Genomic DNA, 17,788 nt, shown 5'->3' with positions numbered 1-17,788 from the left:
CTGCGTGTCTTTATTGGCTCTTATTGCTTATTACTCAGTTTCTCTTTTTTCCCCGGGTGGAGGTCAGTCTGTCCAGGGGGCTATGCTGCTCTGGCCCAGGCTTGTCTGTGGGGTACCGCGGTACCGTGAAGCTCACCTGGTCCGCATCTTCCCAAGCCGTCTGGGCTCCGACAACTGGCGGCCCGGGGGCCCTCATTGTTTCTCCGTTTAAGGTGAAGTGGAGATTCTCTGCTCCAACTGGAGGTGTGGAGGGGTCAAAATTATGCCTCTTCTCAGTGATTATGCCTACAAAGTGTGTCTCCGGCGTCTCTCCAAGATTTTACTATAGGAAGCTTGCTTTCTGCTTCCTCCCTCTAGCCACCATCTTGGAATCCTCTCATGGTGGAAATTTTAAAGTAGCTCAGAATTCAGGATGTAGCACAGATATTGCTTGCTGCTTTTAGCCAGGTTTACAGTAAGAATTGGGGAAGGATCCAAGATGGCGACTAGGGCGCAGAAGCAGACAGTGAGAGCTCTGTGAATCAAAAATCTTGCTGAGATGCTGGAGCCACACTTGGCAGAAAGAAAGCACCAAGAGGATCAGGGCTTCAACATCCTGAACCCTCAGCCGGTACAAAGCTTCTCCACGCCTTGGTACACTGAGAAAACAGGACACCAGCTACAGTGCAAATTGGGAGCAAACAGCACAATAGAAAGATTTGAAAAATGTGCGGCCTGATCAGAAAAGGAGAGACAAAGTTGCAAATAAGGAGATTAGTGTTGTTAAAAAGAAATGTACTTTGTATTGGAGCAATACGGAAGATGCCTTCAGATCATCTCAGGTATTGGCTAACTCCACACATTTCAGGATGAAGAGTGTAAAGCTTCTAATGCATTTGAAAGACTTTGCTTTAAGAACAGGGCTCCAGGGTAACCTGCTCATTGGGGCTGCTTAGGAAAGTATTCTCCTGGGTTCAGCCACCCAAGCACTCATTTGTAGGTCATTATAGTCATGGTCCAAGGAGGCTTGGTTACCACTCATGCTGGTGGCAGACCTTGGCATCATCCACATAATGCTGGTTTTATAGACATACAGAACACAAAAGGAGGTCAAGGGGGCTTCCACTCTGACTTCAAAGGATAGCCTGAAAGGACCAAGTACTGTGCAGCAAGGTCAGAGTCCTTGAAGGCAGCCCCCAAGAGGGTAATGTGTGTACAATGAAGGTGAAGCCTCAGCTGCAATGGAAACTCAAGGATTTTGAAGATGCCAGGAATATGGAATGTCTACTGAGGAAAACCACAGTGCCCAGGAGAGAGGCTATGTGGGCTGCAAATGGAAAGCCCATAGGGATGGCTCTCCACAAAACTATTGGAACTGAAGTCATGACACCAAATGCCCTGATACTGGACATGGACCGAATTGCTTTGGTCCAGTCCTTCCTTGCTCTTCTGTTCCTCACTTTTGAAAAGAGAATGTTTATTCTGTGTTACTCTATGGTGGAAATATCTGACACATTTTTTATTTTACAGGGGTTCATATAGCTAAGTTTGCTTTGAATCTTAGAGGAGACTTTGGTTTTGTATTTTTGAACCATATTGGAACTGGTAAGCCATTGGAGATTCTTGGAAGTGGACCAAATGCATTTTGAATTATGACATTGGCCATGAGGCTTTGGGGACCAGGAGAGAATGTTCTGGTTTGAATATGAAATGTGTCCTGTCAACTTGCTCTCCAGCTGATGGCACTATTGTGAGAGGCAGTGGGAACATTAGTAGATAGGGTTTAGCTGAAGGAAGTAGGTCACTTGGGGCGGGGGGGCACGTCCTTGAAGGGTGTATCTTGCTCTAGACTCTTCTTATATTCTTCTCTTTGCTTCCTGTCTACCAAGAAGTGAACAGCTTTCTCCTGCATACTCCCCCCACCACAATGTTCTGCCCAAGCACATAGACCAAGCAATCATGGACTGAACTCTCTGAGACCACGAGCTAAAACAAACCTAATAAACCTTTCCTCCTTTAAATTGTTTTCTCAGGCATTTGGTCATAGAGACCCAAAAGTAACTAATAGGCCCTCTGGTTTTGTACTTTGATCTTTTGGGGGTGGGTAAAGAGTTATTTTTTGAGACATGTTCTCATTATGTGTCCTAAATTGGCCTCAAAACTTGCCATGTAACTAGGCTTGCCTCAAACTTTTGATCTTTCTGCCTCAGTCTACCTCATGCCAGGATTTCAGGTGTGTGCCTCTTCACCTGGCTCTGCATGGGCCTTTCTCTCTCATCTCGAGAATGTGGAGCAGTTGGTCTAAGGAAAGTTTTACTTTTCAGAGCAGATTCTTGTACCCATGCTACTATCTTAAACTAGTCAAGGTAAAAAGAGAAAAATAAATAAAAAACAAAAGTCCCATCTAGCCATGAACAAGAATCAATGCCTGTTGCCTCCCAGTCCCAAGTTCCCTCCTCTTCAATGTGGGAAGATAAGTTCATCTTTGTGGTCCTCAGTGTCCTCAGCTTTAAAAGGTGGACATTGGCCTGCAGACTGGCTGTGATTCCATGTAACCACTGAAATTCTAGTTAACCCTGGTGGTGAGCCTGATGAGGCTGAGGGCAACTTGTGTTTTTTCCCACAAGGCATTCATTCCTGTTGCTAAGGTTCATGGTCAAAGATCACACCTTTGAAACTCACTAATCATCTCCCAAATGATGGAGACTGTGAAGGTGACTCAGTGCACATCTGTCCCCACCACCAGAGAAATCACTCCAAGTGCATAGGTTAGCGGGAGCATCTCAGACCAGGAAGAGCACTTTATCATCAGCACTACTCCCTGGGCCACCTGGGACCATCAGTCTTCTAATGATTACAATACAGTACTCAAGAACGTTATTATGAAGCTTGTGTTGGAGGTGGAGAACAATGAAAAATGGGGTCCCAAATTCTAACCTTGGCTTACCACTAATAAGCCCTGGAAATCTGGGTCTCTTTTCTTAGCTGGGCCTCTTTCCTTAGACAATGTGATGCCATCTGTAGTTTTCACAGTCCATGCAAAGCTTATATGGAATCTTGATCTATAACATGGATAAAAACAAAATAGCTCTGACTCAAGTTAGAGAAGACTCTCACCCCCCCCCCCATCCCACTTGTTTTCTCCCTTTCCTCTGAGTGTAATCCTAACCCTAACCATGGGAGAGCCTCAGGTCTCCTGGATCATTTGTCTAATAATTTTCTCTGTGCAAGGTTGTGTTCTGATGTCATGTCCATGTGACAGCCCACCCAAATTTTGAAGCTACATCCTTGACATTTCTGAGAAATCCTTGAAGAAAATCTTAAGTCTGTCTGAAAGTGATGGGGATCAATTATCATCAGAAATAGAAAACAAAACCCACAAAGTATGCTTGAGCACTTTTTGCAAGATAAAATTTTACCTCAACATGGAGAGAGAGTAGGATAGAACATTAAGTGATAGTACAATTATAAAATAATTCACTTGAAAAGATATTTTTGCCACTGCTCTGTGATGTACAGCCCAAATACACAGTAGAAGATTTTTGCCACAAGTAAGGAGAAAAGTGTAGGGCCCCACCTGAGAAAAAGCCTCTCTCTTATAAGAAATAGAAAGAGTTTGGACCTTCAGAAGGCTGGCCCCATTGTCTGGCCACCCAGACTCCTCGTATATTTCCTCTGCATGTGTTAATTCTTTTGAAGGTGATGGGGGTTCTTTGGATGGAAGATATATGCAGCTCGATGGCGGGAAGTGAGATCCTAATTATCTGCAGCTGACAACCTTTCAGGGTCCATTATAAAAGAAACGTCTGCACCAGGCCCTCTGAGCCCTATATCCCAGCTCCAGGGAGTTTGAGGGAGCAACAAGGAGTGATTCCGAGAGGCTGATTTATCAGGGAAGATTAGAAGAGTTACATCTATAGTCTGGTGAAACAATGACAGAGGGGGAGCAGGCTAATGGTTGACAAAGGGGCAGAAGAAAGAGAAGAGATTTATGTAGCCTGGTACAAGAGTGAGCAATCAGAGGCATGGAATGAAATGAAGATGGGGAAGAAAATCCTGAGTAAATATCAGGGAAACTTTCTGCACTGATTTATGAGACAGATGAGCGAATCTTCTAAATGAAGCTTCATCTTCACCCTCAGAAAGAGTGAGCCTACATAAATGTGTCATGGCAGTTTGTCTCCATCACTGTAGGACTGGTTGTGATATCTAGCTCGGCTTTCCATCTTTCTCTTGAACAGTGTCCTTAAAAGTCAGAATCAACCCTTTTCTGAGATCTCTATGGGACCATGGGAAGCTTTTAAAGGGCATGCCAGCTATGCTTGCAATTCTAGACCTAGTCACTTGCTAACCAAGTAAAAGTTATTATCTACTTTATAATTTTTAGAGCAGACAGAATGCACTTACTCACAGTATCCAGCCCAAAATTGCCCTGGGGATGGAAAGGGGCCAATGCTTGGGAGAAAAACCGGAGGAACACTTCAAAACCCCACTGATATCCTACCAGAATATGGAAATGTTCTGGTGAATTTTCCTGTTACACAGTCTCCCTGACAAGAGAGAAGTTTCCATGTGTCACTTTGAGGTCCTCTCACATTTTCCTTGTTCCAGGTGCTACTGTAGTGACCAGGGGCTCTGGCTAACATCCTGCCTCATCTTCTGCCCCAGGGCTTTCCTGTTGCTACAGAGAAGCAGGACAGTCACAAGCCCACCGAGTACCCACCCATATGCAATTAGGAAGTGGTGAGGAGTTGATGCACAGTGGGAAAAACATTTGGCCCATAAGAAATGGGAACTGGTGAGTAAATGGCCTCCTTTTTCCTCCTAAATGGACTGTCCACTTACAGTTTGTATGGTTTCCTGGGAGATAGTGCTGCAGAACAAGCCACCAGTCAGACTTGGTGGCAACAGTCAATAGGGTAAAAGATCTTCATACTGGCTCTCCCTCTTTCTCTGCCTCACTTCCCTCTCTCTCCTCCCTCTGTCACCCTAAGATTATACCTCCTAATAGAATAATAGGGAAAAACCTCTTTGCATGAAGTTCTTCTGTACAGGGGAATGCAGGTAAAAGTATGACCAAAAAAGTGAGGGATAAGAATTCCTAAATTGTCTTTGAACAATGGATGTCTCTAATCATTTCTCCTGGGTACCTAGGCCAGATGTTTATCTGAGGCATTGCATAAACTTGTCTCCTTCCAACCTCAGCCTCCAATGGGGGCTTCTTATCTTCCCCATTATAGCTCTGACATTGCCAGGGCCTTTTTAGGGGCCACATTTTATATTTCAGTATCTCTACTGGCTTACTTCCCTGGAAGGAGCTGGCAAGCTAGAAGACTTGAGTCTAGACACATCGGTGTTTCCTACCTCTGTCCCCCATAGGGGCTGAGATGTAATACAAAAGGCCAGTCAGTCACTTTGGGATTTGATGATCAACCCCTTGGAAGTAGCTTCACTGCCTTGTTGCCTGGCCATGGCCTTTCCATCCAGCTGTGAGGTCCCCTGCCACAACTCTCTTTGATCTTATTCTTCATGTTACAGGCATTGCAATTCCAGCCAAGCACTGCTAAATTCAGAATCCTAAAATATCACTCCATGTTACCAAAACACCAGTCTCCCATGCTCCAAAGAGAAATGTTGCAATTCTATATTATCTGTAAGTCCTGAGGATGTTTTTCCCCCATTGGTTTTGTTTGTTTTCTCATTTTGTTTTGCTTTGAATGTGTTTTAAGTACAACTGTTTTTATGTCTACCATCCCCATACAAAATTCTTTAGTAACCCATTATGGGTTAGTGAATTCCCAAACCGTTCAAAAATACTTTAAAGTTCTTTTGGGACATAGCCAGATACTTAATATTGTATTACATTTTATAGTTGTCACTTAATCAAGCTATTTAATATTATAGTACATTTTAAAACTGTCACTTAATCACATTTTCTTGACCCTTTTATGGGAATTAAAGATCACTGTAGATAAAAAATGGCATGCTTTAGTTTAAATAGATTCAGTATGTCCAGTTTGACAGTTACTTCTGAGACATTAAAAGAATTTTCTGTGATTAATGTGACCCACACACGTTAAATGGTGTAATGTTCCATTTCTTCAGCCATTAGCGGAAACAGCATCAGACAGAAGGAGCCAAAATGTGGCCAACTGTATGCAAAGCGGAATGATAGGGGTAGTGGGGGAAGTCTAAAGATAATATAGAGCCAGGCAGGCTGAGATAAGAGGGAGATTTCTCCTGATTTAATATTTGTTTTCTCTGGGCATCTTGAGAGTGAAGTCAGAGAAACAGAAAGGTCAGGCCCTGGTAATGGAGTAGGTGCCAGTTCAGGGCTATAAGCACTCTGTGAGGAGCGCTCCGCACAAGGGGGAGGGGCTGCATCTCGGACTGGCAAATGCAGCTATTCGGTGCTTATTATAAATGATTGATGGACATTGCTCCTAAATTTAGAAAAGCTCTCTAAATGGACATTTACTCACAAGGGAGGGGGGGGGAACAACCCTGCATTGAAAGGTCTGTCCCTGGAATGGTTTTGTTTATGGCACTGCGATAGTTCTGGGCAATTAATCCAGAATTGCGTCACTGAAAGATTTTATATTCTTAAGTGTTCACTTGTGTAGTTAAAGTAAATTATGTCCTTTTCCAAACATGTTTCAAAGAATTGTACTGGGTTTTAAAAATCCTGGTCCCTAAATCCTACTTGTTTGTTTAATTAATCTGAAAATAACTGCTCCTGCTTTGTTTCTTAATCACAGATCAGATACACTGTATTTGTTAGCAGCTGCGAATGAAAGCATGTCCTGGTGTGTTTTTCTTGATTGTTTAATAAGAGTTGAATAATACCCTATTTAATCCATCAAGTAGGACATTACAATAACATTGATCTTTTGTTTGACAGCAAATTTGTTTGATAACAGAATAGGATATAATGTAACCAAATCACTGTCAGAAATGCATTTCAGAGGATCCAATTAAAAACACCCATACACATGCCAGACACTGAGCAGCAGGGCAAAGAAACCAGGCACAGCAAGACGCGCTGGGGAGGAGGGTACCAGGGAAAACCCAGACTTGCAGAGCACGCGGAGCTTAGCCAGAAAATGCAAGTCAAGTGCTTCACGCATGGACTCCCCTCCCTAGGAATGTGGCCATTTGAGCTGATGAGGGTCAACCTACTCTCAGGTTAGAATGGACAGGCCAGTGACCCCCAGATGAAGGTCTATTGTGTTCCTCCTTTGTAGATTCAAATGCCGTAATTCTTGAGGTCAAAGATGCCATATCCTGCCATCGCTTAGACACCCCCCCATCCTTTCCCTCCCACTCCCACGTAATAAGGGGATGCTATTGTTCACTTCCCAGCATCCTTGTCCTGTTTCCAAACCTGTATATATAAGCAATCCTTTATTTTCAGCATCTTTTATCTCCAGGGAGGAATAGGAACTGGTTCAGAGAATTGTGAAAGACCTGATCTTTATGGACTTCATTGAGGAGGACAAGTGTTAGCCCTGGTGTTTATTTGCACATGTTTATAGGTGTTTTCATTGGTACCCTTCTCTTTCCTTCAGAGCTATAACAAAGCTTCTCTCTAGATACCAAATCCAGATAGTGCTTCAGAGCAGACAAGGACATACAGCAGCAAACAAAAACTACTCAATGTGCTTTGTTTTGACTCAAATATCTTGTCCTAAAAGTTGAATCAGCTGTGTTTAACATAAAATTCTTCATAACACACACAAAGACACACACAAACACACATACATCCCACATATACACATACTGTGATTTAGAATTGCTGAGATCAACCAGTTATGTACAAAGCAGGCAATTGTTTAAATAAGTTAAACTTTTTCTTTCTCCAAAATGATTTATGTGTAGCTGCTGACTGGATTCAGTATGTCGTCCCTCTTAGAGAGAATGTAGGAACCAGTGTAGAAATCCCATAAGTAGTGAAGGGTATACAGAGAATTCTCTTCATGTTATGTTGGTGGTAAGGGAAGGGGTATTTGACTATACCCCCAAGAAAACAAATAGCCATCAGAAACACCTGCACTCTCTTTAGGATTTTTTTTTTCTTGTTTTTAAATCAATTTCACATAAATACTACAAACCTCCCCTTCTGAGACTGCAGAATGAGCGATCACATAAGTTCAATCCTTTTTATAGTGAATATAAACTGAAGAAATGAAAGAATCAGCATTATCAAATTTCCCACATCACCTCAAGTGCTGTACTGATGGCTCTCTGCTAACCCATAGTGCAGGAGAAATTAAATTAGTGTTCCAGTTTTTAAAACATTTGCATGGGACACCTGAATTTCCTTGTCCCTCATACTCAGGTCTTCATCTCCTCACAGAGAGGAAGCATCCAGGATGAGCTCCTGGATCTCAACAGTTCAGGGGCCTTTTTAAAACTCCTCCCTAGTTTTATGTGCCAGGCTCCCCAATTTACAGTATTATAATTCCTTCCCTGGCTTTATTTGCTGCTTCCTTCCTTATTCTTTTGTTCTCTGACTAATCTCCCTTTTGTATTAATGAAGTCCTTTGTAGTTTCTCTTCAAATCTTCCAGTAGATCCCTTTGTGACTTCTATTTTTTTTTTATTTTTAACCTGATAGGGCTTTTCTTTAAAACCCCTGAAAATTATCTTTCTGGCACAGTACCACAGGCCTTAAAACATTCTATTACATTTCTGATCTGAAACAGCTTTCTCTTGACCCAGAAGTATTGGCAAATTACAGACCCCAAGCCAATCTTTTATGGAGAAGGTCTGAGAGCAAGTGGTTGCCTTTCAAGTGCTTAACCATGGAGTCATAATCTTTATGACAAATAGCCTCTTGCTTTGCAGTTACGGATAGTTTACTATGCATATGGCTAAGCGAGGGCTCCTTAAGGTGGTTAGGGACTTTTTCTCAAGCCCCCTCCCAGGTGTCACATCACTCCTCTTTACTGGTCTTGCTGGAGGGGCAGCATTAGCCCCACAGATTACTTGTACTTCCTGAGCAGATGCCAGACTATAAAGCACATGGAACTGGGGTGGTCGATCCAAAGATATCAACTTGTCACTCTTGAAGATCATTCATCTGCAACAGAAATAGCCCATGGTGTCTCAGAGGTCGATGTGGAGACCACTACTCTTCAACATTATTCCACTAATTATTAAGATGAATGTGGTGATTAATGGGAGCGATGCTTTTTCACTTTATGCAAATGGCGAGCTCATGCATATACATGGCAGAGGGGGCTCACCAACCTGGTGCCCGGTTTGCTACTCAGCCCCCTTATTCAGCTGTCACTGTGACCCAGGTGCAACAACTTAGAGCGATTTAAAAAGAAATGCTAAAAATGAATTGTTGATCAGCAGCCTCAGGCAGCTTTTTGGAAATTCCCTTCTATGAAATCTGTGCTTTGATTAGGGAAAGCTCAATCAAGGCAATAACCAGGGTTATTAAGGATGCTTCATTAGCCTGTGGTCCTTTGAGTTAGTGTTGTCTGGAGCAGAGAGATGGAGACAATACCACTTATACCATGGTGATGTGGTAAACAGAGGCAAGACAACCTCTTAGTGTTATTTTTCTACTTGGTAAAAATGAGGGACTTCAATTAACTACTATCAAAGCCCCTTCTAATCTTAAAATGATAGGATCTTGTAAGGCACAGAATAAGTGTGGCCTTTTGTCTTTCTGACACAATAATCTCCAGTATAAAACACTATTATTTGCTATATTTCACATACATATATCTCATTTATTTAACAAATATTTCATTGAGTATCTATTTTCCACATAAAACAAAAAGTCCCTCCTCTTCCCCCATAAACACTTTACATATATCAGGCTGACCACAATGTAGGCCACCTACTAACTTGTGTCTAAGATATAAACTCCTCACCTTGTGGTAGCATGATAATCCCAGCACTCTGGAGAAAGAGGCAAGAAGATCTCGAGCACAAGGCCAGCCTGGGCTAGAGAGAGAGACCCTGTCTCAAAAAAAAAAAAAAAAAAGCTGGGGATGTAGGTCAGTGATGGAGCACTTGTCTAGCATGTGCAAGGGCCTGGATTCAATCCCCAGCACCACAAGAAAAAAAAGGAAAGGAAAGGGAAGAAAAGATGTATGGTCTTCTTCTAGTAACTGGCACTGAACTTAATTCAGCTTTATAAGCCCAGTGCCCACCACATAGTTGGCATTCAGTAAATATCTGTTAAGTAATTGAATATTAGGAAATGGGGGAAAGTAGAAGAACTTAAGAAACAGCCTCTGCTCTGCAGTACTTTACAATCTATGTGAAGCCAAAAACTATACTCATGAAAACAGCTATAGCCATCAAAATGTCACAATGAATGAGGTAGATACGTACAGCCTCAGGTGACTCTTGAAGAATGATTAGCACAATAAGAAGTCTTTAGAAAGAGTAAACCTTACTAAGGATTTCAGAGCACAATGGGAATTTTTTAATAAGACATAGAGCAGGAAAAACTTGTGTGACCCCTAGCCTTCAGTTCCCATATCAAACAAATGATTGCTTAGTCCATTTCTGTTGTTATAGCTGAATACAGACTAGGTTTAGCATATGAATTGAGGAATTATATTTGCAACATATGAAATTTAGAGAACTCATTCAATTCATAGCAGTATCTTATCCCCTCTTAATGACCTAAGGTAGGGAATCAACATTCTTTGCTGGCTACCCATACCAGCCCCAAGAATTCTTCTTACCATCCACTTGAAGCCTCTCCTTCAACACTGACCCAATCTAGATGGGTTGCAACTACATATTTTCCTGGTGCTGAAAGCCAAGTATTCAGGGTGGTGCGTGGCCTGGCCAGCATCACTCTCAAAAATACTCTGTAGAACTGAATCACAACCAGAAGTGAAGAAAGAGTCATTTCCTTTCCTTTCCTTCTCATTTACCCCAGAGATGAAACTGCAGTTGGACCCTCAGTTATGACCCTGAGTTCTGAGAATCTAGTGCTTTTCCTCTGAAGGAATGCCATGTACATGTAGTAGCATGTACACTTGCAGCCAGAGTGATATAGTCAAGCTAGAGTCGGAGTCCTGGATCTGCTCTTCCTGTGTATATAAGAAGCCTTCAGTATTCTCACCTGGAAGGTGAAGAGTAAATCTGTATACCTTATATGGAGTTATTTTGAAAAATGAGGGATAAAGAGAAGGCAAAATTCCTGGCACATGGAAAGCCCTAGGTAAATAGAACATAAATACAATCTTTTCTTCTGGCTGGCTTAAAGGATATAGGTAAATGCTTAAATCATCACCCTTAAAAAGACCAAAGAATACCCAGGCTTAACTCCTGATTTTCAACCAACAGGCTACTCTCCTTGTTGCAGCTATAATGATATACCGATCACCACAGTTGATCCTGCCTCAGGTGCTAATTTTTTCATCTTATCAACATTTTTCTGGATGGACAACTTAATTTATGGAACATCAGTATAAAAACTTCTAGAATACACTTCTTCAAAGACTTGCATTTCAGGTGATCCCATCCCACTCACTGCCACCTCCCTTTGCCTGCGTCTGTTCACTTCCCATTACTTGGATGGAGGGCACACTGGCTAACTCACGCTGCTGGTGAGGAGGGCATATTAGGATACTGGAGCCCACTAGGAGCTCAATGTTTAAAGAGCAAAGGATTGGCAAACCTTGAAGGAGGAATGGGAAATTATTCACTATCAGAATTGCTGGGATGGGCAAAGTGAGACGTGTGTTGGATCTCACAGTCAGCTGCGGTCTCTGGGGATATCTCACTCTCAGTGGACACCGAGGTACCATCATTACTCTACGCACTGCAGAACGGGAGGCATGTCCCAAGCTCCATTGTCTACATACATTAGGATGCATTTTCCATTATTTAAAGGTAACTTTTAAGGAAGTATTTGTGGATATGATGGATGCCTCTCAAAGGACCTCCTCCTGCATTTTTCCTGCAGGCAAACCCTCTGCTGGCCACATCTGCCTTTGTCATGAGAAATTCTGCTTTCACCAGCCTCTCCAGCTCATTTCAATTCCTGATACAGTCAATGCTTTTCAAAAGACAGAGTCTCCCAGGACTCTGCTGGAGAGTTTACTTACGTCCTCAATCCCTTGCTGGGCTTAACTCCTGGTAGCCTGACTTAACCATATCGTTAAACCTGGCTGCTCCAAGTGATGTTTGACAAGTGCCTGCTCTCTAATGGTATCCAGGGAAAAGCATGAAAATAGTAGTTGGGTTCTGTTTTCCTTCTCCACAAACTTTAAATGGTTTACTTCTTAAAGAGCCAATCAATATCATGGGCAGTTGCCACCTCAGAGGAGAACAGAAAGGCCTCTAGTCCATTGCCTCAATCCAAACCTGAGAAACTAAGGCTCATAGAGGAGTTTTACAAAGTCTCAGAGTGATCAACAGTAGAGCCATGAGGACCATTTAGTCAGTCCCTCCCTGTTCTCTTTATTTCAGAGCCAAGGCCTCTCAGAGTACAGAGGGGGCTCATCCATGGCTTTCCTTCCTTCCTTCCTTCCTTCCTTCCTTCCTTCCTTCCTTCCTTCCTTCCTCCATCCCTATTTTCGTTCTTCCTTACCTTCTTCCTTTTCTTCTCTTTCTTTCTTCTTTTTTTGGGAATGTATTGAAGTAGGTTTACAAAGTAAATTTACAAAAATTTCACATATTTTATCCATTCATACTTAAATTGTGCTCTTTACAAATAATTGGAGCCTTTTAAAATAAGACGAAGCACACTCTACACAGGGCCATATAGTCAGGCCTTCTTTCAGTCCTTTGGTATAGTTCTATGGTATGTACATGACCTTATTAGGAGATAATTTCTAAAGCTGAGCCCTATGGGAATGCAAAGTTAGTTCCATGCTCCCCTGCCAGTCCTCTTTGGGTGGGTTTCTACTATACCACAGAGCTTTCGATTTTGAACAGAGGAAGAAGTTGGGACATGAAAGAAGGTAAAAACAAAGGGAATAGAAATTGAGAGAAGAGAGGGAAAAAAGTGGAAAGATGACAAAGAAAAGGAAGTACCCATTTGCCTTGGTGCTAGTCTCATTCATTTAAAAACTTGTTCCAAAGTAAATAACTCACAGGGGATAACAGAGACAATAGAATCAGGATTGAAAGGGAATATTGTGAAAATAAATGTGCAGTCTTCAAAACTGTGTGAGATAGAATTCAAGCCATGCAAATGAGAAAAAGTGTGCGGCCTCAAACGTAGCCAGTAGCTGGTAAGTTGGACAGAGGCTGACCATTCAGAATCAGAGACCTTTAGCTCTTTATTTATACCCACAGACACATTGCACACACACACTTCTTTATGAATAGGTCATATGGCTCACTATATTGTAATAGATAATTGTTGTACCAAAAGTGAAAAGAACTGGTAAATGCATTAAGTAGTCAAGCATATTTCTCTTTCTAACAAAGTTATTTTCAATAGAAATGAGAGATCTAACTGCATCATAAGATATAACAAAAAACTAAGAGCGAATAAAGTCCTTTGGAGTAAGTGGGCAGCCTTGCCACATTTCACATCCTGACATGCCGCACTCCACAGTTAGGGAGGTCGATATTCTGTTAAATAGTAGGATGGTCAAGGAAATAGGGGACAAGAGGGACCACCCAAGGGGTCCTCATCCCTAAGGAAGGTTGTGAGGTGCACATGAACATTGACCACATGATCCAGATTTGTTGTCACAGAAACTCCAAGTCAAGGAAAGCATTTACTATGATTGGCAAGAAAGATGTGGAGCAAAGAACCCTCCAATGAGCAGAAGCTAACAAGAGATGAATGGGCCAGAAGTGACCATGGATATCAAATCAAGACATCCTGCAAGGAGGAGAAATGCAGCAAGAATTTGAAAATGTTACAGTATTTGAACCTTTAAAGAAGCAACAATAACAAAAAGTCTAGGAGGTTGCTTCTGTCTGGGAGGATGTTCCTTTCTTACATAGGATATACTGACGACAATATGGAACTGCTCTTTTTTGAATGTGGATCCAAATATCTAAACCCAGCATCCAAGGAAGAATTCTGCAGCGGCACTTAGAGAATTTTTCGCTCAGTACAGTTTGTGAACATATTACTGACATTACCTAAAAGAATTTTTCACTGAAGTTAGAAAAGCAATTACCCTACCCCCCAAAAAGTTAATATCTAATGTCCCTTGTGACTCTAAATTTGATTACCTTTGATATTCTAGTGCTTGTTCAAGTTACCACTATAAGCAGAGGCTGTGGCAGGAGGAGCCTGTTAACAGCATAAATATTAAAATGGCATTGGGCTTCTGCATACCAACAAAATAAACAGAACAGCCTAAGACTTAGGCAAAACACATCTTGCAAGTCTACACAGATGTGCAGGAGCATGTAAACTAGTTTATTTCTGGAAGCTAAAGAAACCTTATTTGTAAAACAGTTTCTCTTTCCTTCCCAAACCTTAACACATCCTCTCCCAAACTTCAACTGTGGTTCCTCTGACCTCAAATGCAATTTCTGTTCAATGTTTTTTTCCTGGTACAAAATACCAAATGGATCCCTGTCTCCTTTCCTCATGACCATTTTGCACTCAATGAACTGATAAGTTACTTTCTTTTCTTAACTGAAGGTCCTGTTAAATTATATGAAAACTATTTCTATTCCCCCTTGATATGGTTGTTAAGCAATTCCCCATGTTCACCAAAGTGCTGGATAAATTATCATTAGAATTCTAAAAGTGTTTTGGGGAAGAAATCAGGAGAGTACTCAGGAAATGTATCTCAATTTTACGTCTGGATAAGATGTGCCCCGTTCAACAGCAACTCTACTACATACCTGCATTCTAAGGAAACAGTGAATGGGTTCATGGACCCTGAGTGTTGTATCTCATTGTCAGGCTTAAATTATTAAGATAACCTGTGTTCCTTCACCTTCTCATGACTGACCTTTCACTGCCCAATTTATACCTCAGGTTCAGCAAACATGTTTGAGCAATTATTGTAGATGGTAGGCACTTACTAGGAACTGCCTCTTTGGTCTTCTCCAAAGTCTTCAGATTCTAGAAGGCAGTCTCTTTCTATGATATGCAGTTTGGGTCATACACTGAAACTTGTGACCCAAATGATGCTTTCAGATTAACTGTGCGTTATGTTCACATGTTTATGGTGAACGTAATGGGCAAATAGAAGGGCGATTCTATTTGTTCAATTACTAGATAAAAGGTTTTCTGCAGAGATAATTACCATGGCTATAGTCAATCATTTAAAAAAGGTTTTTGAAAGCAGACATGCTTCTGAGAAACCTTTTATAGTAGCAAAGTTCTCTCAAATTCATGATCATTCATGGATAAAAAACAAACCCAGACTATGAAAAAGGGACTGAGTAATTGTTTGAAAAAGTTTAAGAATAGCTTGCAAATTAATTGTAGTTTTTATAGTTTAATTTAGCTTCTATAGCTTAATAATAAATATAAAAACCTCAGAACTAGATGCTTTCTAAGGTCCTTGGAAGCTCAAAAGATCCCAAATGATCAAGGCTGATATTTGGCCATTATGAACTGGTTGATAAACTGTTGAAAAATTTCTATATTGTTCTAGTCGCTGGGTAGCAGCTGCCTTGAACCCACTGTTGCCTCCATTCCATCTTGATCTGCAATGGCAGGAGACTTTCTGTTCCTGTGCTATGGGCAGCATCCAGGTCTTAATGGCTATTACTATCACCCCTGAATAAAATAGGGGCCACACATCTATCTTGACTTGAAATTCTGGGGTGCATAAGTACCCTTTTAATCATCAATGTTATTAGTATCATATTGCAAACCTACAAAGATATTTAGCGCTTTTTAGTGAAAGGACACCATTCATTTATTTAATAGTAAAAAATCAAACTTGTAAGTTTCAAAGAGAATTCTTAAAGTAAGTTAATTACTCACCTGCATCTACAAAAGACCCTTTCTGGAGTTTCAGGCACAGGCATTGGTAGAAATTTGGAAACTCCCTTGTAGTTAAAGCTGCAGAATTCTAAAAATCTATTTAATGGCATTGAACTATGAATTAAAGAAGAGATGGGCCCACTGTCTCCTTCCTGAAGGTTTTCCTGGAGTGCCAAGGCATAGATTAAATCATAGTTTTGTGGATGTGAGTTGTACAACTAGACATGTTCTCTTTTCTACACTTATAATATAGTTAATATGCATGCACACACACACATACACACATGCACAGGTGAGCATTTGCCCCTTAGAATACACAGGAGGGCACTTCCATGGTGACCTTTTTATAGTAGGCTGACCACTGAACATGGTCCTGGTTTACAGCTTACAAAAGATAATAGGGGAAGCTGAGGCAGGAAGATGGTGCATTCAAAGTCATCCTGGACTGCATAGGGAGTTCAAGGGCATTTTTCTTACATAGCAAAACCCTGTCTAAGAGTCTGAGAGACAGAACCTGGAGGCATCTCAGCCAGCAGGAGGTAAAGAACAGGAATGTCACCCAATCAGTCAACAAATATTTACATTTGGAATATCTATGTGTAACAAGCACTACTCCAGAACAGAATCCCTGCCTTTAATAAGTTTACATTCTAGAGGATAAAACATAAATAAATCACTACACAAAAGAATTTTAGATCCTAGGACATTCTATGTAGAGGACATAGTAAGCCAAGGTAAGAGAAGGTAGCTGAGAATGATCAGAGAAGAATAACAGAGTGAGACATTGGAGCTAAGTCCTGATTGGTGATAAGGTGCAACTGTGAAAACTGGAGGAAAGATCCACTTATGGAAAACCTATAATAGGTGAAAAGACTGTGACAGCTGCTAGCTTTTATGTGCGTAAGTTTTAGAATGAAGGCCAGTATGGCTGGAGTGGAATGAAGAAGGTAGGCTCAGGGGAGATGAGATCACAGAGTTAGGTAGGAGATTTTGCCTCCAGCAGTGTGGCAGATCAGCTACTCTGAAAATCCTCCCACTGCAAAACTCCTAGTGCAGAATCAATTACAACATATTTTAATGCACAGCTGAAATTGCATGAAAGTGAGGTTGATTCATGTGGGTGAAAAGCTGCCTGGTGAACTGAAACCAGGGCATTGAGCTAATGTGGAAGCAGGTTCCACCCTGGAGCAAAAAATACTATTAGGAGTTTAGAGCTCCAGAGGTTAGTGGCCACATGGAAGAATAGGAGACTGGATGGGTACAGACAGTATGGGAAGAAGATTATGAAGCCCCTAAAGTTCAATGAGACAACAAACTACAAAAAACAGCCATGTTGGAAACTTGTATTTTTCAATTGCAATTCTAGTTGGAGGAAAGAGAAGTCTGGGCTTGAACTGATTCTATTCTGGATAGTAAGGAAACTTCAAACTGAGAAATGAAATGAAAATGCCCCCATGTCTGTCCTACCAGATCCCTATAAAAGGAAATACAGATTTTCTTAAAGGAAGGTACCTTCTATTCAGGCCTCTTGGGATCTTACTTCAGTGAAATAGGAGCTCTTGATTAAAATGACTAAATTACTAAATGAAGCTAACTCCTGTGAGAGACACCAGAAAGAACAAACAAACACTGAGGCTTCCAAGAACTTCACATGATGGAATTCCTAGATACAGAGTATAAAATAGCTATACAAAATATTTAATCAAGTTAAAATGGAAATAAAAAATATGATCAAACAGTAAGCACTTCAAATGATCAATTTTTAAAAAAGCAAATAGAGTTCTTGCAAATGAAAATGGTTAACATTGAAAACCAAGTGAATGATTCCCATTGATAAGGAGTCTGGATAATTCAAAAAAGGTCAATATCATACACACACACACACACACACACACACACAAGGGCAGGG

This window comes from Castor canadensis, chromosome 12 (genome assembly GCF_047511655.1).
Source record: "Castor canadensis chromosome 12, mCasCan1.hap1v2, whole genome shotgun sequence".
NCBI lineage: Eukaryota > Metazoa > Chordata > Mammalia > Rodentia > Castoridae > Castor > Castor canadensis.
The sequence above is the reverse complement of the archived record's forward strand: the minus strand, read 5'-3'. Positions refer to the sequence as shown.